This window comes from Lissotriton vulgaris, chromosome 7 (genome assembly GCF_964263255.1).
Source record: "Lissotriton vulgaris chromosome 7, aLisVul1.2, whole genome shotgun sequence".
Lineage (NCBI taxonomy): Eukaryota > Metazoa > Chordata > Amphibia > Caudata > Salamandridae > Lissotriton > Lissotriton vulgaris.
This window is the reverse complement of record NC_141695.1, coordinates 212,179,095-212,204,303: the sequence shown is the minus strand read 5'-3', so window position 1 is coordinate 212,204,303 and position 25,209 is coordinate 212,179,095. Positions and strand designations below refer to the sequence as shown.

Here is a 25,209-nt window from a genome sequence, read left to right as displayed (position 1 = left end):
TTTTTCAAATCCAAGACAGAAAAATATTTAGCCGATGGGGGAATCATTGTCAGTATTGTTGTAATATCAGAAACCACTGGAAATTGGGGCTCCACCACCTTGTTAACGTGGCGTAAGTCAATCACAAACCTATAGACATCAGGTGTATCATCTTTGGCATCAGGTGACCGTCTTTTAAGAATCGGAAGGATAGGACTATTACATACATTAGAGTCCGTTTCCTCCACAACCCCTGACGGAATCAGATCCTGTATTATCTGTAATAGGGCCTTTTCGCCATCCCTAGATATCCTGTACTGGGGTATTCTAGGCAATTGGGCTCCCACCTTAACCTTAATCATCACGGGGGCAATGTCCATTTTTCCCACATCTGTATCACTGTTGGCCCATAAGCTCTCTGGGACCCCTTCAAATTCAGGCGGCAAAGACATTGCTGCGCACGCGCAACAGTAGGACCCAGTGTGAGGTACACACCATCCGGGGAACAATAAATGGTGGCATGCAACCTCTTTGGTAAGTCTAAACCCAACAAGTTTTCGCCACAGTTGGAAGTCAACAGAAAAGGGGAATCAACAGTGAAAGGGCCAATCGTAAGAGTGAGTGGTTTAGAGATGGGGCTAATCACCGGAGTACCTGAGAACCCCACGGAGATATTATTCTTGCCAGACAGAGCCGCCATTGGGACCTGAGAACGAGCCACTGAACTTTTCATAGCACCCGTATCTACTAAAAATTTATTTTGGGACCCTGACAAATCTGCAGTCACATAGGGTCCTCGTTGATCAACCTCCACAGAAACTGGTCCCTCGCTCTGTCTTACGCTGTCCTAGTTATGAGAGAATCCTGTCAAATCGTCCATTGCATAATCATCGTTGTAGTACTGTCCACCTCCCCTCTGAAAATGTTGCCTATCCGTATTGCCATCGAAACAATTTTCTCCTTGTCTCCCACCACTATCAGACTGCCCATCATGTCTTCGGGAATCACCTCGGCCCCGCCCTCTGCCGTGGCCTGCATTCGACTGAAGCAGAGGACAATCTCTCCACCAATGCCCCTCCTGTTTACATTTTGCACATTGATTCGGTCCCAATCGCTCTCTGTTGTCTCCCCTGCCATAACCACCGCCCCCTCGTCCCGCTGCCGCAGGTGAAGCACCTCTTCCTCGACCTCTGGATACCTGTTGTAACAGAACCCTCGTCTTCAAATCCTTGGCCTTCTTTTCCTGTTTGTCCTTACTCTCATTTTCTCTGTGTTCATAATACTGAGCCATGCTTAGAATGTCAGAGGGAGTGGACGTCGTCCACGTACTCTCCGACGCCTGTAACCTTGCTGATATTTCCGGTAAAAAGTTTATTACGAATCTGTTAACGAAAAGTCGTAACCCTCCATCCTGTGACATATCCTGCCTACTGAAATCCATAAACGTCTCCTCAAACCTGGTAAAGAAATAAGAGACAGCTTCATCTTTCTTTTGTCTACAGGCTGTCAGCTTATCCCAGTCTACTTTCTTCGGGGGAATAAGAGAGTGCATATACTTAATAATCCGCCCCGGCAATGCCAAAATCTCAACTTTCGGCTTCTCCCCTGGCTTACGTTCCTTGTCCCAATCCTGCAATTCCCTCCACGTACCACCTAGCTCCTCAGCATGATCGGTACCGTTCACCTGCCTCCACACGTCCACCGGGACTAATAGTCCAAAAAATAATTCAATATCAGCTAAAGTCATAACAGTCGAGGATGCGGCTTCTGTCAATTCCTTATAATAGGCAGTCGGATTTTTTCTAGAATCTGGGAGTTGAGCCTTCAAAGCTAACACTTCACTCCTTTTCCACGGTGTATATACCCACTGTTCCTGAAAATGGGCGTCTATACGCGCTCTAGTGACAGCATGTGTGACCGGATCCACCACTTCAGGGGCCTCAGGGTGAAAAATAGGGTGCACCTCACGCATAGGGTGTATCCCAGGAAAATGGGGTGAGCCTGCCTCGGGTAATTCATTTCTATATTGTAATATTGATTGTAAACTTCGCATCACCTCCCGTACCCCAGTGTTAGCCCTATAAGCTCCATTTTTTATATCCCGTAGGGTCGCGGGAGCCACTCCTCCATACCCCTGCTCCCATAGCGCTATCAACGTATTCGACATGTGCCACAGAGCATGCTGCTGCATCAGAGGCTCAGAATCTTTCATCGTGGACCAAATGTCTTCAAACGGATAAATGTTATTCCTGGCCCACTGACAAGCTTGATTGGCCACCACCGTTTTTTCGTCTAAGCCAACTGTGGAACGCGTAAGCAATTTTCGCACTTGGGAAAGCAACCCACTCCCTACACCCCTACTCGGTGTCAACATCTCCTGGCTAGGGTTAGCGCTAGCAGAAACGGCAGGGAGTGCTGGGAGAAACTGGGAGGGAGCGGGTGAGCTTGCCGTAAGCAAAGAAACAAGGGGCGCCGGCAATGATGGGGAGGCAGAAGCCGTTGCGCCAGATGGGTGTGGGGCACCCGCTTGTGGGTCCGAAACCCCACCGGGGGAGATCGGAACTGGCAATGCGGGGTACAATGGCTGCGGGGCATAAGGGGGAGGGGGCCGGGCATTCAAGACGTCCTCCATCTCATCCTGCTCATCCTCTCGTACAACATAACTTTTATTTTCCTTCAACCTGCAAAGCCTATCTGCGCGCTCGAGATGTTGCTCATTCTCGTTCTTTGTATGTTCCCTCGCTTTCTGTGCCATCATCTGCACCGCCTTCTTTTGAGCCACCTTCTCCTCTCTCAATTGACGTTCTCTAACTTCCTTCTGCCACATTCTTAATGACTTGAACATGCTCTGACGACTACGCCTAGCAAACAATTTGTCTTGCAAATAATCTAATTTAGCCACTTCGAAAGAACCTGTCAGGGGCCACTGCAAATCCACATTGTCTTTGGTGTATCTATGCCATAAGGTACCAAACAAAATCGGAGGCAATCCGTGTTTCACATACATGTCAAAATTAGGAGTGCCCTCCGGGGGGCGGGTTGGCTTTCGGCCAATCTAGAATCCGATACACGACAACAGCATCCGAAACACCGCACCTTACTGAAGCACGGCATCTTTACCCCAATGCAATCACACCTTCTCACAAATTCTGTTACTTCTACTCACTAGCTTCTAACACATTCACACACATATGGTATACATTGAATTCAAAAACACACATAAATCCTATACATTAAAATCCTGCCAAACACGTGTTACCAAAATGGGACAAGGCCTGTCGACCAAGTCCTGGAGAACCTGGACCCTACCGCAGACCGAACAGTACACTAACTGTTCTGAGGATGGAGAACACATCCGCCACCCGAATGGCACTACAGATCGCTGCACGCTTTATCACAGAAGACCCAGGGCTCACTCCCACTGAACCGCCACCTTAGGGGTTCGGGGTGAGTTCCGGAACCTACCCACAATGAGCCACGCCTCCACCATAGTACCACCTGGTCGGATGACCACAAACAAAATGTCCTCCCATACCTCCGTTAAGTCTGTCAGAGCACCACTCGCACTCTGAGTTCCCCGGAGCACACTAGCCCCAGGAGCACCCCGGCTCCTAAAACCATTAGAGACACCCCAGTCTCTCGGAGCACTCCAGCTCCTTCAAACAACAGGCGGACCACTCACCTTCCGTATGCGGTACCGACCTCTACCGTTCTCCACCTCCGGCTGCCAAGACCAACACGGTCAGCTCCAGGTTCTGCCTTCTGGACCCCGGCGTAAGATCCGAACCGGGACCTCTCCCGATCATAAGCAGGGTGGGGCAGCGCTGCGAGAACCAAGCTCGGCATCAAAGTGGGTACCCAGACCCACCGTGCCGACCAGCGGGTCCCCGGTCTTCTGCTGCCCACCTACGGGTGAGAAAGATCCTTATTGCGAGGTCCCTATTCGGGCGCCATCCGATAAGCGTGGCTCAAATCCACCCGAGTGACTTACCACACTCACCTATAGTTACTCAGTAAGAAGTCAGCCGGACAGTGGAGAAGAATAAACAAGGTAAATTTATTAGGCCACAAACTCCCATATGAGAGGGCCCTGTCCGACCTCACCCCTAAGAGTGCGCCGAGAGGACTAACTCATATCATCACAGCAATACATTATAACATGGTACAGTGGAATAAAACACGCCCCTTCTGGAAAATTACTGAACCCCTGAGAGAGGAACAATGGCATCATACAAGAGGCATCTGCACCTGCAAAAGCAACATCAACTATCTCTGCCCAAGGCCGCGGAGCCAGGCCTCAGCGTCTCTGGTGCATGAGAACACTACTGATAAGAAACTTGTTAGTTTCGGCCACAGTTAGCTGAGAAACGAAAACTGCTGTATTAGTGATTTTCTTATTCCTACGGGAGGGGTGGATGAGCGAGTGCGACTCGCAAACACAGAGGAATACACAAAATGGAGGCACACAAGCTAAGCTAAGGAAACCAAGTATCACCACACATATAAATGAATAATCACATAAGCAGTAAAAATAACGTAAGAGCATAAGTGTATACTTCATCAGTTAGACACATGATGCTAACTTGCATATGTAAATGTCAATGGGCGGGGCATCGAAAATGAAACCTATCAAACCAATCAGGCAGTACAATTTTCAAAAAGCATCAAAAATACACGGGCACTCGTAACACAGGTATGGTTACCGTTCCTTCACTGGCTGTGCGTTCTCTCCAGCCTGTTTAAATGCTCCCCCTCTGCCCTCCCAGCAACCCTGCTGTGCAACAGCTGATCAAACAAACTAGACTGCTCACTGGCAAAACCACAGCCGGGGCGGAAGTCAGAAAAAGCCTAAAGTGCCAAAAAGGATCTGGCGGCAGTAAAACAAGTATTATTATGCCGAACAGTAGCCCTAATAGACACTAAAACCAATCAGGCAGTACAATTTAAAAAAAGCATCAAAATACACAGGCACTCGTAACCCAGGTATAGCTACCGTTCCTTCGTCAATAATGTATTTTGTCATTGGTATGTACAGCAGTATACCTCAAATATACTGCGGTATACCATGGCCCAATAACTCACTAAATTGTGTGTACCTTTTAACTAAAAACTACAAAACCAATTTATTTAAAATAACAAAAAGGATCCTTTCCACAGCATAATCTATATTTCTGTTAAACTTCATGAAATCCGTTCAGCCATTTTGCCACTACGTCTGTCTAAAATGTCTAAGGAAAAAGCGTTGGTGGAAAACCGTGTTTTGTGACACCCCCTTTTTCCTTTGCACCCCATAACTAATCACCACAAAACTTTGCATCATCAGCAATGTAGAAATAGGTCTGAAAATGTTTGTGGAGATTCGTCAAACAGAGACAAAGTTAATTGTAATAAAAAATCTGAGGAATTCTTATCTCTCAGAATCCAAACAATAACTACAGGCTAACACCACAATGTAATATATATTTATATATACCTCAGTTCGTATTCGCAGGGCATAATGCAGAGATAGCCTACCGGAAAAATGCTCCTCCTTCCAAAAATACATTTTGTTGGATATATATTGGAAGGAGGAGCATTGTCCCAGTAGGCAATCTCTGCATTATGCCCTCTGAATACCACTCCGAGGTAACTTCCCCTTTAGTGCCAGATGCACAATTCTGCTCTAATCATGTCATGCAATAATAGGTAAAAAAGAACTAAGGGCTCAAGGAGCCGACATCTCCCGAACAGGTGATCGAGAATATCTCTTGTGGAAAACATCGGTGGCCCATATGATACAGGTGTGGGAATTAGAAGTACAACAGTATCCCTATTTAGACAGGTTACCTAACTATCATCTAAGACGTGAGGTACTAAAAGTGAGAATGGAAAGAAACCCCTGCTATGTAAATAATAGGGTTAAAAAAAGCATGATAAATAGCGATGGTAAATATACTTGTATGTTAGGTACCCACTGTGATATTGTACATATTTTATTAGACTGTAGGTTGATTATAGATATACGGAAAGAGATTTTATGCCCGATATTGAAAAAATATAGAATTATGAATAGGATGCAAGCTGCTAATCTCCTAGTGGAATTGAAAGAGTTAGATGTAGCCGGTGCTTTGGGGAAATTTATGAGTAAAATTAGGGTGTTTCTCCAGGGTATAGAGTAACAGGTGGAGCAGTTACTCAACCTAAAATGAGAGTGCATTTTAAAGGTTAATAGTAATGTAGTGTACTTTGGAAGGATTGTATATATATGATTGAAACCACTGTGATTTTAATATTTTTAAGAAGAAATCGTATCGGCCCTTAAAGTAGCTGGGTTACTTTTTGTGCAAAGATTAGGAGCTGCTTCGGTTTTTTAACAATATATTATGATATGTGTTTTGATAAAGGTTTATAATATGTAAAGTGTATACTTTTATGGTTGCAACAAACCAAATACAATTTTATTGCCTGACTGACTGCTCTCCGCATAGACGTAGCACAGGCTGACCAATGCTGGCTTCACATGTGCCCTCTCACTAAGACCATAGAAACTCAAGCTCTTCGGGTCTGAATCCTTGCATCCCCTGGATGAAACTGTCCACCAAGCTAATGTAGATGCAACTGGCTTAATTCAGTTTAGCCAAAACAACCCATTTTAGGAGAGTTTCACTTTGTATAGAATCAATGTTAGGATGTTCTTAAACAGCTTTGCATAGGTTAGCCTAGTGTATAAAGTAAAGAATTTCACTATGTAGCAGCAAGTGTTGGCAGGAGCACGACCACTGAAGATCAAGACAGAAGTTTGTTTTCCAATCTCAGGGAATGTGAAGGTTGATACAGATACAGACTGAAGCGGTAACTAAGAGGAGACCGAAAAGGAAAAATGGCCTTATGTATGCGGCAGATGCATTAGAATAGAATAGGGTTTGAAAGGGAGCCAGTGAAATTGGAGAAATGTGATAACTTGAGTTACTTAACATCTTCTCTTCTCCCCCCCAGCTGTGCCATGAGCTGAGTCACCTGCATACATCTTGGAATCCAGACTAGGGCAACTTTACAAGGGCCTTGCACCACCCGAGCATTACTTTTTTGTGACACTCTGGTGGAGCTGTGTCCGGCTTCATATTTATAATGGTGACACTGCTCCAGATCTACAAGGATCTGTAAATCTGAGGCAGTGCCAACATCTTGTGCCTCCTCAGGGGAGGCGTAAGAGTGCTGCAACAAGGAGAAACACTTTTACCAAGGTGCAAGGAGCCTGCGCTGGTGCTAGGCTGTTTTGTTTTTGCACCAGCACAGGGGCGAGTACAGGAATGCACCAAATTGTTGTAAATACGGCGCACTCCCGCACTTGGAAAATGACGTAGCTCGGCACTGTGAAATTACTTGCGGCACAGCACAGCGTTGCGCCGTTTTCAAGTAAGTATGCACCTTTGTCTCTTGACTACTAGATAGAGTGTCAGTGTGGACCCACTGAAGAGCATATGGGATGGTGCTGGATGCTCTGGTACCAAACAGGCAAAAGCCTTGTGTTAGGTTCTTCTCTGACATATCATGCGTAAAGCACATGTTTAAAGTGCCTGCACCCATCGAAGATCACAGGTGGACAGTGACATATAACAGCAATTAAATGGTAGCACCCCTGGCACATGTGCTGTCCCTGGCAGATGATGGCACCCTACACTTTTCAAGATGGAACTCCAAGCAAATGACCACTGCTTCCTTGCCATGTGGTGTTTGGTACCCAGGCATAAGCAACATCTCTTGTGCCAACCTCGCATTTTAAGAATGCCGCCCTATACACACTACAAACACACCGGTCACTGATAACGACATCATACATCAGGCTGAGTCTCCTGGTTTGCACCGTGGGTCCAGGGGCATAGCTTAGTCGGTGGGATACAGGGGGGGGGTGTGGTTCAGGTGTTGTGCATATGAGATTTCCCAACAAGCATTGGAGTGTAACTAACAAAAAAGATATCACAAACATGTTCCTGTATCATCATTAAATTCGGCCCACCCCCTGAAAAAGCACCTGGGAAATCGCACAGCTCAAGAACATGTTTCTGTAGAATATATAAATTAGACTTCAGCACATTCAGAATGTGAAACGATTTATTTTATATAAAAAATGTATTGATCAAAGAAGGCAAATAGTTTTTCGTACAATAGGCCCAAAATAGTAGTTTTTCCATCATCATTTTGTCTACACCCTTCGGTGTCTACTTGTGTGCCTCCATACCTTGTGCCAGTTGTGTTGATCAAGATGTCCACATTCCCAACGAATTTTATGATCCACAGAATAAATTACAAACACATTTTATATTGAGAATGTCAAAGCTCAGTATGAGAGATCTGCAACCTGTTCAGCCGTGGTCAGTTCCCGCACCTGCAACTTCCTGTGGGCTCTGCCAGGAAGCACCAATCAGGCACCTGCTTTGCAGAACACTTTAGCAAATTGTTGGTAATTTTACTAATTCATGAAACACATCTGCGTGGCATAATATTGTGGATGTTGGACGATCACGTCAGATTTCAGAAATTTGACAATGACATAATTTCTAACAGGATTCCCTTGAAGTGACAAAGTTCTATCACTGTACCAAGTGGCTCTTTATTTCTCAGTTCGTTTTGCTAAATGCCTTATCTTCAGACCACCAAGCTGAACGCCCTGCCACCCCCCGTGACAGAATTTGGAGTGCACACAGCACATCACGTTTCTTCATCAGACATTGTCAGATCCGAAAGGGCCTCCCGAAACCCGACTTCCAGTATTTATTTGGGGGGTAGGACTCCCCACAGACCCCCTATGAAGCTACGCCCCTGCGCGTGCCAACCTTAACTGCGTGCCCTGATGCAGACCGGACAGTGGGCTCAAATTCTATTTTTTAAATGCATTGTCCCCTTGGACAGGACAGCAGCTAAAGACACTCATGGTTAAAACGGTGCCTCCCTCGTTTAATGAAAGTGGACTCGGCTTCATTTTCAAAGGGGCCAATATTGGCAGCAGGCGGGTGGGGTGTCTGACAGCCACTGCCTATGGGGGAGGGGGGTGGCCTCCGGCATCCTGTGGCCCGCACCAACTGACGCCCTTGGGGGACTACCTTGCACTTCGCCCTTCTCTGTATAAGAGAGCTCTTAACTACGCGTAGAACCAACATGCATAGATGAGGCAAATGGAGAAACCATTTCAGAACAGTGCGTGCGCCTCAAGGGGATTATGAGAGGCATTGAGTGGGGCATTGATGCAAAAAGAGTCTCCATGCAAAGAATATTTGCAGCATTAGGAGTGACAAGTCCTAAGGGCTGCACAAGGCTCTTACAAACGTAGGAGTAGGAAAGACAGGATGTTGATAGTTAAAATGAACAAAAATGGTGGTTATCTGAAATGATCAAAGAGGGCCATATTATGAAGAACGGGCGATAACATTATCGCTGCTTTAGTGGCAGAGTAAAGCGGCGATAAGAGGCTTGATAATATGCCCTAGAGAATTCCAATAGAGGCCTAGGTTCTGGTGTGAAGCACCACAAACCTGGGCTTCTGGAGAAATTCTATAGGACATATTATCAAGCACCTTATCGCCGCTTTAGCCACAGTTTCCTGCCACTAAAGCGGCGATAATGTTACGCCTTTCTTGATAAAATGACCCAGAATCTTACAGAGAAGATGGGAGGAGCAAAAGGGCAGAGGATTACCCCCCTGGCACTGTGCCACATCCCCATGCACGTGTATGTGCCCACTTGTACTCACGCTGCTGGACATTATGTGCTGGTCCAATCCATATTGCAGAAGGAGCAGCATAAGTATGTAGAATCCCTTCTGTACTACCAAAGTCACCCGAAAGGGCAATAGGCAGGTAGAAATACTAGTATCATCCCTGGATGCACTGTGTATAATGTGGCCCCAGGGATCATATTACATATTGAATGTATGCTCCCAATCTGTGTCGGTGGACACTCTTATTTGGGTGTCCTTGGGGCAGACAGAGGGGTGGGGGGATGGAGGGTGACTGTGTGCCCGATTACTCTAAAGGCGCTGCCCGGTTTATATCAAAACACAGGCTATTTTCCTTTTCGGTCCCATTTTCTTGGTTTCTTCTTCTTTTATGTGTTGTGCTGAGTAAAAATCTCCCCATTGAAACTTGATTTTTACACATTTATTGAAAAAAGAGCACACGATCCAGAGACCTAGAATAAAACAGATACACACTTTGGGGCATACGTACAAGGAAGTGGTGGAGCACGCCACTTCTGAAAGGCAGGACTGCACCGTATTTACAACAACACGGTGCAGCCCTGCGTTTTCCCCTGCGCTGGCGCTAAATTTAGCTGCCTAGCGCCAACGCAGGAACCCTTGCACCATAGTGCAAGGGTGCATGCATTGTTAGGAATGATTGTTTATGTGCAGGAAGGTGTCCCTTCCCGCACATAAACAATCTTAAATGGCGATTTGTAAATTCGATGTGTGCTGCTTTGTGCAGAACACATAGAAGTTGGAACACGTCATTTCTAAAATGATTGTTTATGTGCAGGAAGGGACACCTTCCTGCACATAAACAGTCATGCATGCTGTTTTGATGTTTTAATGTTTGCAACAACCATTGCCCACCCCTTTCAGGCTAAGTATAGCATGAAAGGGCGCCTTATTTACAAGGCAGCGTTAACCCACATGAAGTGCTTTATGCTGCCTTGTAAATAAGGCAAAGAAAGTGACGTTATGGTGGCAATAGGGGCTTGTAAATATGCCCCATTGGTTTTTCCATCTATCTCCGACTAACATCCTTGCAAAGTTCTTGAATAAAACTCAGAGGACAGGCCCAGTTTCTGGACATGTTGCTGGTATTTAGGGTTGTCTTGTTCGAAGTCTCTTGCAAGAAATCTAAGGGTCATAACAAAGGCAGTCCCATTGTGTACACAGTCTTTGTCCTGTGGGTGATGCCTTGTCGTCCACTGATGCTGGAATACACCGAGGGGCCAGCAAGATTTGAGTGAAGGATGTCCTCGAAGCCCTCCAGGGTGCTTGCAGGTCACAGTTGTGATGATCTCAGCCATACTGGTAAATGATGCTGGTGGAATTGTCTATGCCATTCATGGAGTGCTGTACTACTATGGGCATGCATATCACAAAGGCAAGCCATGCAACAATAATGGCTAACCCAAGGCCGAGAGCCACATGGTTGAGGAGGCGAGCCATCTGGGAATTGCTCACTGCTTCAGCGGCATTGCCACGAAGATTGGCTTCTCTTGTCTGAAAAAGTAGATAAATAGATTAATGATGTGCTATTAATTAGCATGGTAGAACATAGCATCATGCTACCTTCTGGGCAGCATTGGATAGCTTGGCCAGAATGCTTGCTACTTGGTTAGTCATTCTAACCAAGCCTGAACATCCATCATGGGTTCCTAGTTAAGATGCTGACCTGACTGTTACATCCGGACCTCCTCCTGCAACAGGGATCTGACCAAACAAATGCAGACTAGATATCCCAGAAGGACCTGCAAGATAAGTGGTTGCTCCCCAGGGTTCTACACTATGCTAATATTGGTTAAAGTAACTAGTTACGGTATTAACGCAAGCTCTTCACAAGACCACGGATTATGCAGAATCCGTGGCATAATATGAAGTGAATGCTGCAAAGGGCAAAAACTTATGCCATTTCTCTGTCATTCCCATTTGCAAAAGCTTTCTATTGGCTATGTCTCAAACATTATGAGGACGATTCACAAAAGCATTGATGAGTACGGGCAGCAGTGCTACAGAAGTCCTCTTTTACAAACTCTTACACGCCTTTGAGAATCTGTCCCAAACGCCCAACTCATTATCAAGCCTGGAGAGCATCATCCCTTCTAGTTTTACTCATTGTATATGAATATTCCCTAAAAATTCCCATTTTAATCCCATTTTAGATGCGTTGGGACTAATTCAGAGAGGCACGTACGAGTACAAGAAAGAGTGCTACAGGAGTACTTCTTTGCATACTCCAAAAAGCAAATATCTCCCTATGTATCCTATGCTCGTTCTATTCTATACTTTCAGTGGGCTTTAGTGCATAGAGGCCATGCTAAGCATCTCCCAAAGTGGTACAAAAAAAAAATTGCCAATTTCACCTTACTTGACACCTCCCAATTGAGGAAAACAAACCAGTATTACTATATGGTCTGTTTGGTATATTTATTTAATACCTTTTTGCTTTTTATTTCATTATATTCAAAAAAGTTTAGGTACAAAAAAGACACTTAAATACATTCAACAATTCCAACATAAATTTTCAAAGCAAATTACATTCCACATGGCATATATAAATACCACATAAATTACATTACATATATAGACACCATATTCATTTTGATCAACAATTAGACTCACATAAATGATATCTAACTAAACAAAGGACAAAGTGAACATTTAGATACTATTATTCAACAAGTAGCAAATTAGTGCATATTAAATTTGTCAAAGTCATTGAATGTACTGCAAATTAATGCATTCCTGATTCAAAAGCCGACACGTTTCGAACCCATTCCTGTCACTTTATGGGTTCTCATCAGGGCTCTGTCTCTTTTATTTATCTACAGGATATATGTAAAAAAAAAGAAAAAATGAGATTCTATTTTAGTATTTGGATAGAATTCTTGTCAATCACCTCTCTACCATTCGCGGAATGACGAAACCAGTACCTGAATCGTTGCTGGTCGTATGCTCTAGTATTCACTTTCTAGATTGTGTGCTTCTTTATCTATAATGTAAAGTATCATTATCAGGATTTTTATTTTCTTTGTGAGCTCGGGAGTTCGTATGCAAAAGCATTGCTACACAGCCTCCCTTTTACGATCTTTGTCTTCGTGTTTGCAACCTTATCGATTTGTTATTTCGTAACATTTACGATTATTGTGAAGAAATGGAAACATTTAATTTAATATAAGTTTTTCCATTGTGTTTGTTTGTCTACTAGTTCTCCCATAAAGGCGATTTTAAAGGCATACCTCTTTTTGCTTCAGCGCCTTCATGCGCGGGGTGCTGCACGTCTCGGATTTATTTTATGCAATGGAAGGAGTGGTCCTCGTGTTCCTACAAATTATTCAAAGACAAACGGGGGAGAGTTCTATCACCCGTGTGTACTCATTTTATATCAGTGTTACCGCATTGCTTCTAAATCGGTTAGGCATACCTGCTTTCTTTAGATGCGCGGTCCCGCGCTGTATTTAAAAAAAGTCTTGTTTTACTTCGCAATTGCAGTGTTCCCCTCCATCGCTGGTCTCCTGTGATTACACGGAAACACCAATTAAGTGTCTGATGCATGTAACTTAGTATCTATTCGCATAAATGTATCTCGCATCTTACCTCTTTGTTGTGTATGCCGAGTATAAGTCTGCTGTGTACATTGAACTCGCGGCCATCTTGTAACGTGTTATTTATATGCATGCCTACAATGGATGGGGGCCACCTTGGAACGGACTAGTTTCAAAGTTTAGTGGGGGCCATCTTGGAACGGACTAATTTCCAAGTTTGCTAGTGTGTTATATTGCCGTACCAACCTTTTATTATTCAGTATTCCAGTAATACCCCATATTTTTCAATGTACATATGGCAGTCTACAGAAGTTGATTGATCAGATTAGTTCGGGGGTCAGTCATTCATTATAATCGCGAAACCTCAGACAATGTATTCAGCCCGGTTAAAGCGCTGTTAAATTTCAAAATCAGATAGGCTTCTTTATGCAGAAGTAGCTTTTCTGAGTTAATGGGGCATTTTAACTGATTTACAGTGTACAAGACCGACCATTTAAAATCTGTCTCCCCATTCTGCTTATCAATAAAGTGTTCAACCATAGGGGCTGATATCACCTTGTTTTTAATGCGTGACCTGTGCTGTGTTATTCTGACATTGATTTGTTGATTAGTCTTCCCTATGTAAATTTTTGGACAGGGACATGTGACTACGTACACAACATTTTTTGTTCGACAATTGGAAAAACCATCATGTTTCCTTTTGATGTTATTATGTTCGAATTCCTTCCCCTCGATCGTGTTAGCACAGGACACGCAATTTCCACACTTGTGGTGCCCTGCAATAAGTTTTAACCCCCATTTAGATAAAAGGTCGCTTTTAGGTTTTGCTAAAGCGATTTCAGCACGGACTACAGTTTGGCCAATGCTTCTGTTTTTTTTATATGCAAACAGTGGGCGAGGGAAAGGGCATTTCAAGTTCTCTAGGAGATGCCAATTTTTCTAAACCATTTGTCTGATCTTATGGGTGTCGGGACCAAACGTAGTCACACAGACTAGTCGATTCAGTTCTCGTTTTTCTTTAACTTCCAACAGGCATTCGCGTGGTGTACAGTGAGCCCTTTTATAGGAATGTTTTAACATTTTGCGTGGATAGCCTCTGTTCTGCATTTCCTCACAGAATGTTTCTGCATAATGGTCATACTCTCCAATTTGCGTACAATTCCTCCTGATTCAGAGTAGCTGACCATAAGGCAGGTTAGCCTTCAGGCTCCTGGGGTGAGCACTCTGATGATGTAGTATCGTATTTTTATCAGTTTTCTTCTTATATAGTGACGATTGCAGGCAGCAGTTGACACAAACAATTTGCACATCCAAAAAGGTCATTCTTGTACCACTTGACTCTACAGAGAATTTTATGTCAGGGTGCCTCGAGTTGAGCCATTCATGAAACTGCATCAACTCTGTGTGGCTCCCCTGTCACAGGAGCCACACGTCGTCGATACAGCGCAGCCACTGAATTATATGTCCCTTGTGTGGATTATTGTTATCCACAAACTTCTTTTCATATTCGGCCATGAATAATATGGCCATTTCTGGGGCATAAGGATATCCCATGGCTGTACCTTTTGTCTGCATAAATAACTTGTCATCAAATTTAAAATAGTTTCTTTTCAGTGCGATTTCAGCTAACTTAAGGATAAATTGACTGGGGACTCTATGCGGTCTTTCTCGAGCATCTAAATAGAGCTCCATCACTTCTAGCGCTTCCTCCTGGGGAATCTGAGTATATAAGGACGTTACGTCCATGGTTACCATCAGTTGTTTTTCCGGATCAAACCGGGTTCCTTCCACCTTATTTAAAAAATCTACGGTGTCTCTCAAATATGACTTTAACCTGATTTGTGAAGGGTTTTAAAAAGAAATCTACATATTTAGCTAGTGGTTCTAAACATGAGTCACATCCGGAGACGATTGGACGCCTCGGGGGCTCATGTAAGTTTTTATGAATTTTTGGGAGGAAATAAAGGAGGGGGGTCCTCTGGAATTTCTTCACCAAGTACTCACCCTCCTTTAGTCCTACAAAACCACTTTCTATACCTTTTTGAATGATTGGCGCTATAATGCCTTGCATCTCTTTTGTGGGATCTTCATTTAGCTGCCTATACCACATTCGGTTGTTTATTTAAGAAAAAGCTTCAGCTAGATATTTATCCCTTGGCCAGATGACAACCGCTCCGCCCTTGTCGGCCTGCTTTAGCACGATCGAGGTATCATCTTTTAGATTTTTAAATGCAGTTCTTTGGCCCTTCGTGATGTTTTGTTGAATGTATTTTCTGCTTTTTTCTAGTTTATTTATTGAGGACAGCATGGTTTGTTCAAAAGCATAAACACCAAATGTAGCAGAGACCTAATGGTCCATACGATAGAGACAGCTCAAATGCTCTGTGCTAAAGAACTTCAGGAAATAGAAGAGCTATCACAAGCAATTAAAAACAGCGAGGTGATAACAGATGCAAAAGTAGTGCTTGAAAAGATAGAGAAGGAAATCCTTTCTTTTAAAGACATTACAATCACAAGTAAAACCGCACAATACGAGAGGGACTCAAAATTGTTTTCACTGGAGAAGGCATACCCTTTTTTGAAGGACGAATTTTACACACAAGCTGACTCAAGGGGTGCTCTATACAACTACCAAGGCAGGATTAAAAATAGATTAAAGACATTTTCAGAGACGTCATCGTCCGATTCGTCTGGATCAGGAACCGACTCTCGGGGTAATTCCAATAAAAAAACAGGTCTCTTTTTTAGAGAAAGGACAGCAACCAAAAGCAAGATTCAGGACACCGTGGGAAATGAGGACACGGAAAAACCTTTACAAATCGTAAAAGTTCCCTCAACTATAGTTAATCTGTCATCCGGAGAATTAACGAGAGAGGAGGAGTCTGTCCTGAATCTTGGACTAAAATTGGTCCCAAGTCAACAAACCGATTTTACTAAAATTAAGCTTGAAACCATTGAGTTTTGTCGCAAAATAAAACTCAAGGTCTTTTTTGCCAATCAACCGCCTAGCATAGGGATTGAAACCACTGGATTGCGAAATCGATCAACCTTTGTACCAAATCAAAATATACCCAAACAGGTACTTGCTGTTGAGCAAACCATGCTGTCCTCAATAAATAAATTAGAAAAAAGCTGAAAATACATTCAACGAAACATCACGAAGGGCCAAAGAACTGCATTAAAAAATCTAAAAGATGATACCTCGATCGCGCTAAAGCAGGCCGACAAGGGCGGAGCGTTGTCATCTGGCCAAGGGATAAATATCTAGCTGAAGCTTTTTCACAAATAAACAATCGAATGTGGTATAGGCAGCTAAATGAAGATCCCACAAAAGAGATACAAGGCGTTATAGCGCCAATCATTCAAAAAGGTATAGAAAGTGGTTTTGTAGGACTAAAGGAGGGTGAGTACTTGGTGAAGAAATTCCAGAGGACCCCCCTCCTTTATTTCCTCCGAAAAATTCATAAAAACTTACATGAGCCCCCGGGGCGTCCAATCGTCTCCGGATGTGACTCATGTTTAGAACCACTAGCTAAATATGTGGATTTCTTTTTAAAACCCTTCACAAATCAGGTAAAGTCATATTTGAGAGACAACGTAGATTTTTTAAATAGGGTGGAAGGAACCTCGTTTGATCCGGAAAAAAAACTGATGGTAACCATGGACGTAACGTCCTTATATACTCATATTCCCCAGGAGGAAGCGCTAGAAGTGATGGAGCTCTATTTAGATGATCGAGAAAGACCGCATAGAGTCCCCAGTCAATTTATCCTTAAGTTAGCTGAAATCGCCCTGAAAAGAAACTATTTTAAATTTGATGACAAGTTCTTTATGCAGACAACGGGTACAGCCATGGGATGTCCTTATGCCCCAGAAATGGCCGTATTATTCATGGCCGAATATGAAAAGAGGTTTGTGGATAACAATAATCCACAAATGGGACATATAATTCAGTGGCTGCGCTATATCGACGACGTGTGGCTCCTGTGGCAGGGGAGCCACACAGAGTTGATGCAGTTTTATGAATGGCTCAACTCGAGGCACCCTGACATAAAATTCTCTGTAGAGTCAAGTGGTACAAGAATGACCTTTTTGGATGTACAAATTGTATGTGTCGACGGCTGCCTGCAATCGTCACTATATAAGAAGAAAACTGATTAAAATACAATACTACATCATCAGAGTGCTCACCCCAGGAGCCTGAAGGCTAACCTGCCTTATGGTCAGCGACTCCGAATCAGGAGGAATTGTACGCAAATTGGAGAGTATGACCATTATGCAGAAACATTCTGTGAGGAAATGCAGAACAGAGGCTATCCACGCAAAATGTTAAAACATTGCTATAAAAGGGCTCACTGTACACCACGCGAATGCCTGTTGGAAGTTAAAGAAAAACGAGAACTGAATCGACTAGTCTGGCTGACTATGTTTGGTCCCGACACCCATAAGATCAGACAAATGGTTTAAAAAAATTGGCATCTCCTAGAGAACTTGGAAAGCCCCTTCCCTCGCCCACTGTTTGCATATAAAAAAAACAGAAGCATTGGCCAAACTGTAGTCCGTGCTGAAATCGCTTTATCAAAACCTAAAAGCGACCTTTTATCTAAATGGGGGTTAAAACCTAATGCAGGGCACCACAAGTGTGGAAACTGCGTGTCCTGTGCTAACACGATCGAGCGGAAGGAATTCGAACATAATAACATCAAATGGAAACATGATGGTTTTTCCAATTGTCAAACAAAAAATGTTGTGTACGTAGTCACATGTCGCTGTCCAAAAATGTACATAGGGAAGACTAATCAACAAATAAATGTGAGAATAACACAGCACAGGTCACGCATTAAAAACAAGGTGATATCAGCCCCTATGGTTGAACACTTTATTGATAAGCAGCATGGGGAGACAGATTTTAAATGGTCGGTCTTGTACACTGTAAATCAGTTAAAATGCCCCATTGACTCAGAAAAGCTACTTCTGCATAAAGAAGCCTATCTGATTTTGAAATTTAACAGCGCTTTAACCGGGCTGAATACTTTGTCTGAGGTTTTGCGATTATAATGAATGACTGACCCCCGAACTAATCTGATAAATCAACTTCTGTAGACTGCCATTTGTACATTGAAAAATATGGGGTATTACTGGAATACTGAATAATAAAAGGTGGGTACAGCAATATAACACACTAGCAACTTGGAAATTAGTCCGTTCCAAGATGGCCCCCACCAATCTTGGAAACTAGTCCGTTCCAAGATGGCCTCCATCCATTGTAGGCATGCATATAAATAACACATTACAAGATGGCCGCGAGGTCAATGGACACAGCAGACTTATACTCGGCATACACAACAAAGAGGTAAGATGCGAGATACATTTATGCGAATAGATACTAAGTTACATGCATCACATGCATCAGACACTTAATTCGTGTTTCCGTGTAATCACAGGAGACCAGCGATGGAGGGGAACACTGCAATTGCGAAGTAAAACAAGACGTTTTTTAAATACAGCGCGGGACCGCGCATCTAAAGAAAGCAAGAAAGCAGGTATGCCTAACTGATTTAGAAGCAATGCGGTAACACTTATATAAAATGAGTACACACGGGTGATAGAACTCTCCCCCGTTTGTCTTTGAATAATTTGTAGGAACACGAGGACCACTCCTTCCATTGCATAAAATAAATCCGAGAAGTGCAGCACTCCGCGCATGAAGGCGCTGAGGCAAAAAGAGGTATGCCTTTAAAATCGCCTTTATGAGAGAACTAGTAGACAAACAAACCCAATGGAAAAACTTATATTAAATTAAATGTTTCCATTTCTTCACAGTAATCGTAAATATAAGACAAAGATCGTAAAAGGTAGGCTGTGTAGCAATGCTTTTGCATACGAACTCCCGAGCTCACAAAGATAATAAAAATCCTGATAATGATACTTTACATTATAGATAAAGAAACACACGATCTAGAAAGTGAATACTAGAGCATACGACCAGCAACGATTCAGGTACTGGTTTCGTCATTCCGCGAATGGTAGAGAGGTGATTGACAAGAATTCTATCCAAATACTAAAAACGAATCTCATTTATTCTTTTTTTTACATATATCCTGTAGATAAATAAAAGAGACAGAGCCCTGATGAGAACCCATAAAGTGACAGAAATGGGTTCGAAACGCGTTGGCTTTTGAATCAGGAATGCATTAATTTGCAGTACATTTAATGACTTTCACAAATTTAATATGCACTAATTTGCTACTTGTTGAATAATAGTATCTAAATGTTCACTTTGTCCTTTGTTTAGTTAGATATCATTTATGTGAGTCTAATTGTTGATCAAAATGAATATGGTGTCTATATATGTAATGTAATTTATGTGGTGTTTATATATGCAATGTGGAATGTAATTTGCTTTGAAAATTTATGTTGGAATTGTTGAATGTATTTAAGTTTTTTTTGTGTACCTAAACATTTTTGAATATAATGAAATTAAAAGCAAAAAGGTATTAAGCAAATATACCAAACAGACCATATAGTAATACTGGTTTGTTTTCCTCAATTGGGAGGTGTCAAGTAAGGTGAAGTTGGCAATTTTTTTGTACACATTTAATTGATGGTCCAGCTGACTTCATGGTTAAGGACCTAACTCCTTAGTGTCAGAAAGCATCTCCTAAAGGCCATGAGCCCTCCATGTCCACTTAACACTTGTACTGTACTTTTGCCCTACCCTGAACTCGAACTCGTCAGCCTATGCTCATGGCTCACCTCATACGTGTTCAATGATCTTGTGTGGTCCTGACATCCGTGCATACTCGGACCATGATCCTTTGCATTTTCTCCACTACATCTTCCTTCGATGCATTTGCTCTTCCAGGGTATCCTTCCCTATTTAAGACCCTCCAGGCACAGAGGGAAGAGCATGCTGTGGTACAAGTTCATTTTCTACAAATCTTTGCCAAGAAAGTAGTCACAGCTGGGAATAAAAAAAAACTTCCCTAGACACCCCTAAAACGCCTTCAGATGGATTCTCCCCCACAGACAAGAGTTCTCATAGTATTCAAAACTATTTCCAATATCTTGTCCAATAGAAATATACATAAAGGCCTTACCCATGTCGGAGAACTTTAGATATGATATGAGGGCATCTTTATTTTTCGGGCAGCCTATTTCAACTTTCAATTACTGATGTGGGTTATTGCAAAGCCATTAAAGGGCCAACACTCTCCAGCAAACATACTTTATCTCATCAGAGCCGGAAATGTTAATATCTTAGTCAGATATCTGCCTCCTCATTGGTCACACCACAGCATTTTCCAGCTTTATCTTCAAAGCTCAACATCACACTCTAAACACCCTTGGAAACCTCTAATGTCTTTAAGAGTAGCATTGTGTTGAAATAGGAAGGTTGGGTGTCTTCCCTTTGGTTACCCGCTCCACCAACATGGTGGCTGCAACTGACTCAAAAATCAACCTGATTTCAGCACTCATTTCCTGTTTTGTAGTGTCTGTAGCGTCATAAGATAGGCTATGCAGGAGTCAAAACAAAAGTTTTACATGAGAAAGAGTATTATTGCATGTCTGTAAGATCTTCCCGCTGTCAGTGGCGGTCCTCCATTAAGGCAGAGGACCGTCACCCCACTGCTCTCTGAGCGGTGCAAAAGGAAAAATAAATTGATACTAACGCAATGTTATTATCATTTTATTTTTCAGTACTGAGCCAGTTTATGGTGGGGTGGGGCGGGGCTATCATCATGGAGCAGGGAGAAAGAGAGTTGGGCACCATAAGTGCACATGATGGTTTGGCCAGCCATCTTAGGACGGCCAAACCGACATGCGCACTTAGCTTTTCTCCTCCCGGCTGTGCCACACAGCCGGGTGGAGAATAGTCCCAGGCTCCCAGGCACTGTATGAGTGTCGAACCCGGCCCTTCAGACCAATCATGACACAGCTGTCATGCTGGTAATACTATTACATGACAGTAGCGTTGTGATTGGGTTAGGGGAGTCTGGGAGCCTGTGTGCTTCCAGGAGTTGACAAGAACAGAAGAGGACAAAGGAGCGGCAGTGGGCGGCAGGTAAGTGATCTTTTATTTTTTTGCCACCCCTGCCGCACCACTTCTGTTCTGTAGCAGCCGCCACTGCACACTGTATGCCCGAAGTCAGGTGAGTGATGTTTGCTCCAATTATGTTGAAAGAAGCAGACACCACTGTCGAAATTACAGAAACTTTGCACAGGTGCATCAAAAATATTAGAGGAAGACCATTTAGCATTATTTTGCTGTTGTAAGATTCACAAATGAGCAATCAAATTCGATTCCTTTCATATTGCAGAAAGGTATTTTTCACAAAGTCGAAAATGAATCCATCGTTTTTTTGGTGGAGTCCTTAATTAGTATACTGTTTTATCATAATTAATTTTATGTGTCAAAGAGATTTAAAAAAAAGAATCCTTTGTCCAATAAAAACTTTAAAAATATTGAAAAATCTGATTGGGGTTCTAATTTACTACTTAAGTAACAAATCATGAAAGAAATTGAATTTACCTCATAAGTCTGCCTTTTACATGGAAAAGTGGATACACATTATTTTCTCATGTTATTTTTTCCCGAGCACAGCAAAAAGTATATGTATATACGTTATCTATGTTTGCCCGGGTTCACATACATTTTGCAATATTCATCTACTACACATTCAGTAACGATGGCACAAACAGCTTTGCCCTTTACTTGTTGCATCAGGGAAGGTATTCTTTAACATGACATCTGATTACATAGGTTCCAAATGATGCTCTTACCCATTTACATAGCCAGGGATTATGGATTTACTACTTTCTCAGAGGCACTTTTGATTCCATTCAATATCTGCCCTCTCTGGTCACCCCTCACAGTCCGGCTAACACCCCAGGATCCTTGCACTGTTTACTACTCATCCTGTGGAGCTTTCTACTCTACAGCTAGCCCAGCACAGTCTGTTCTGCTGCTGCCCCTGCTGTGATGACCACTTCAATGTCACAGCTTCATCACAGGAACAAAGCCCTTGGAATGGCTGAGATGATTTTATCAACTTATTTTGACACATGAATAAAGAGAAAGTTTTGTACGACAAAATATCTGTGATCTCCTTTCTATGATCCTAAAGACATCATGTCAAGAAAAGAATCTATTCTGCACAATATGGATCAATTAGGAAATATTATAAACTTTTGATGGTCTAAATAAATGCTATGATATGTGGAGACCTTCTCCTATTAGCCTTGTGTGCAGATTTTGTCTATCTTGTCCCTGGTGCTCTTGCATTTCCTCATTTCCTTCTTCCCTCTGTCCTTCATCTCCTGTCCTACTCCGTGGCATCCAGATTGTCATGTTTTCCATGACCTTAGCCACACAATAATGTAAGTTTCATATTTGTAAAACTTTGGTACATTGCCCCTTGTCAGATTTTTGGCATGTTCTTCTCTGTATCCTTTTGTTCAGCCCCAGTGGAAACACCAGCTCAAGAATATCATATCACAAATTGACCTTATATAGCAACTGTACCCTAATGTTTCTTCCCTCCTGGGGCTCACTCCCCATAGGCTCCTCATTGCTCATCTACTCTGCCTCCATTTGACTTTTTCCTGACTATGAAGACGCGTTATCTTTTATCCCTTGTTGCTATCTCACTGATTCCCACAGTAATGCTACTTTAAGGCCACCATTGAGCTCGTGAAGCACTCCCATCCTTACCAGGCCCTCCGCCCCTGTCACTTCCACACTGAGATTCAAACAAACAGCTTTGTTGAGGCACCTCTCCTTTATCCAGTGACTCCACTTGGTAGATTGATGTTGGGAAGTGACACATTGTCTTTCCTCGGCATCAGTTATGTCATCAGATATCCTGCATTAGGGACACAGGGCCCTACATACAACTCTTGCAAAGTACTGCTAAACATGTTAATCAGTTTTTGATCACTCTAAGCTAGACCAGTGCATCTCAGCTCACCATCATTTGGAGGACGTCACACTCCTTGGACTGCTCTTCACCCACCAATTAAGCTAATTTTTTTCCATTGACTTAAATGGCATCACCCACTGGAAAACCTTCCTTGCCCGCCACAGAATGTTTAAGCTCTCTTATTTCGATGGGACTATTCTATCTCACCCTCTTTGTATGCTTGAACGATTGCGAGGTATGTCTATAGTGTCCATGCCAGAACATCATAGCTTCACCTTGACACATCACATCTGACCTGATGCCCTGCTCATACCTCAGGCCTCCTTGAAGTGATACAATAAGGATGAGACATGCGCCCAAGGTACTCACCTTTATAGAGAAGATGAGAGCAGCGACCCCAAGCGGTAAGCAGCAGCACAGCAAGGTAAATATGGAGTAGCCCAGGTAATCCTGCTCCGTCAACTGCACTTGGACCATACGCACCACTGGCTGGGAGCTCAACATCACATTCTGCCCCTTTGCGAAGCGTGCATTGTACTGCGGCTGAGTGCCCCCTCCAGGGTACTGAGGGGTCGTTGCAGGGTAGGTGGTGTATACAATATCCTCATATGTGTGCATTGGGGTGCTGCCTGGCATGGGCCCACAACCATACAGAGAACGAGAGTAAGCCGGCGGAGGCTCTGGGATTTCCTGGTTGCTCATTGCTGGTGGTGAGGGCTACTCTTGCCTGCGTCTACGCGTGGCTGTGTCTGGAGCAGATCTGTGTGTCAGAGCTGTGACTTGGTGTCCTAGTAGGAACCTTATCCTTCTTTGGAATTCCCCCGGAAGGCCAAACTTAGAATAACTGCTGTGTGTTTGCATTACCTGATAGGAGACTGTTTCTCTGATGTCCTTCAGACTCTAAGGTCACTGTTAATTTTGTGGGACTCAGAACTGCAGAGCGAGGAGAGTTCTGTTGAGAAGTGTTACCGTCCTAGGAATTTCCCCTGAGGAGAGATTGCAGCGGGTGCATGTAAAGATTGTAATGGGAAATTGAGTTGTTGGTTGGGGGCGGGGGTGGGGTTGAAACCCTAATGAAAGAGCAGCCACAATCCCTGCCATGGTGTACCACAACAAGTCACTAAATTAACCTGTGCTCTCCCCGTCTCTCTTTCACAGGCTCCATGTTTTTGTCCTCAGTTACCGAACCCCCTACCAGCGCCAAGAAACCGCACGGTGCACGCTGCGCTTTATAAATGTTTTAAATTAGAAATTAAATTAATACTCTGGTAGCTTGGCGCAAAAGAGGTCGGGCTTAATTCAGAGACAATGTGTAAAGTATTTATGAAGCACTTAAACAGTAAGAAAGTAAAAATACAACCCAATGAAAAAGCTCACATCAATTTTGAAAAATAAAATGCATTTCAATACATTATTTGACACCAAAACTACAAAAGTCTATTCAGTGGAACAGAACTTATGGATTTTAAAAGTTTTACGTCGAGGAAAACCCGGGCATAGTTGAAAACTATGACTGACCACAATGAAACGGGCATTTGATAAACGAAGTGGATTGAACCCGGTTTCTGTTTACCTTTGGACTTAGAATACATTTTCAATGAAAATATATGAGAAGGTAAAGCACAGCGGTGCAAGGCAGAAGGCAGTGTCTGAGGTGAAGGCGTTGTCATGGTGGAACCACTCGGTGAGGTCGCGGTGAAGATTTCTTCATTCAGATTTATTTTGACCACCCGACCCCTGATGCCTCAAAAACACTGCACACTCCATGGTAGGACCTTTCACCTGCATTCACTGCCAATTCATTTGCCACTGCATACACTAGCCCACCGACCAGCCCCACCCTGAACACGCCACAGACACCACCTGAACAAAAACACCAACTCGCATGCCCCCTTCCGAACACACACTCACTATGCAAGCATTCCACTGAATTTTGGGACCTCATTGCCACCCTTACACCGGACATAGTCTTCCTCAGTGAGACCTGTCTCAACCCAAGATCTGCTCCAGACATGGCCCCAACGGATATAAAATCACTCAC

The 25,209-nt window shown here is 43.2% G+C and overlaps 1 long non-coding RNA gene across 1 annotated transcript; it reads right to left on the bottom strand.

The window, feature by feature from the left end:
• Window positions 1-10,097: 10,097 nt before the first annotated feature.
• Window positions 10,098-23,913, bottom strand: LOC147701225 (uncharacterized). Its single transcript, XR_015297166.1, has 2 exons — window positions 23,538-23,913; window positions 10,098-11,203 (listed from the first exon to the last, which is right to left on the bottom strand). It is a non-coding gene; the product is annotated as an uncharacterized LOC147701225 (long non-coding RNA).
• Between the last annotated feature and the right edge of the window lie 1,296 nt (window positions 23,914-25,209).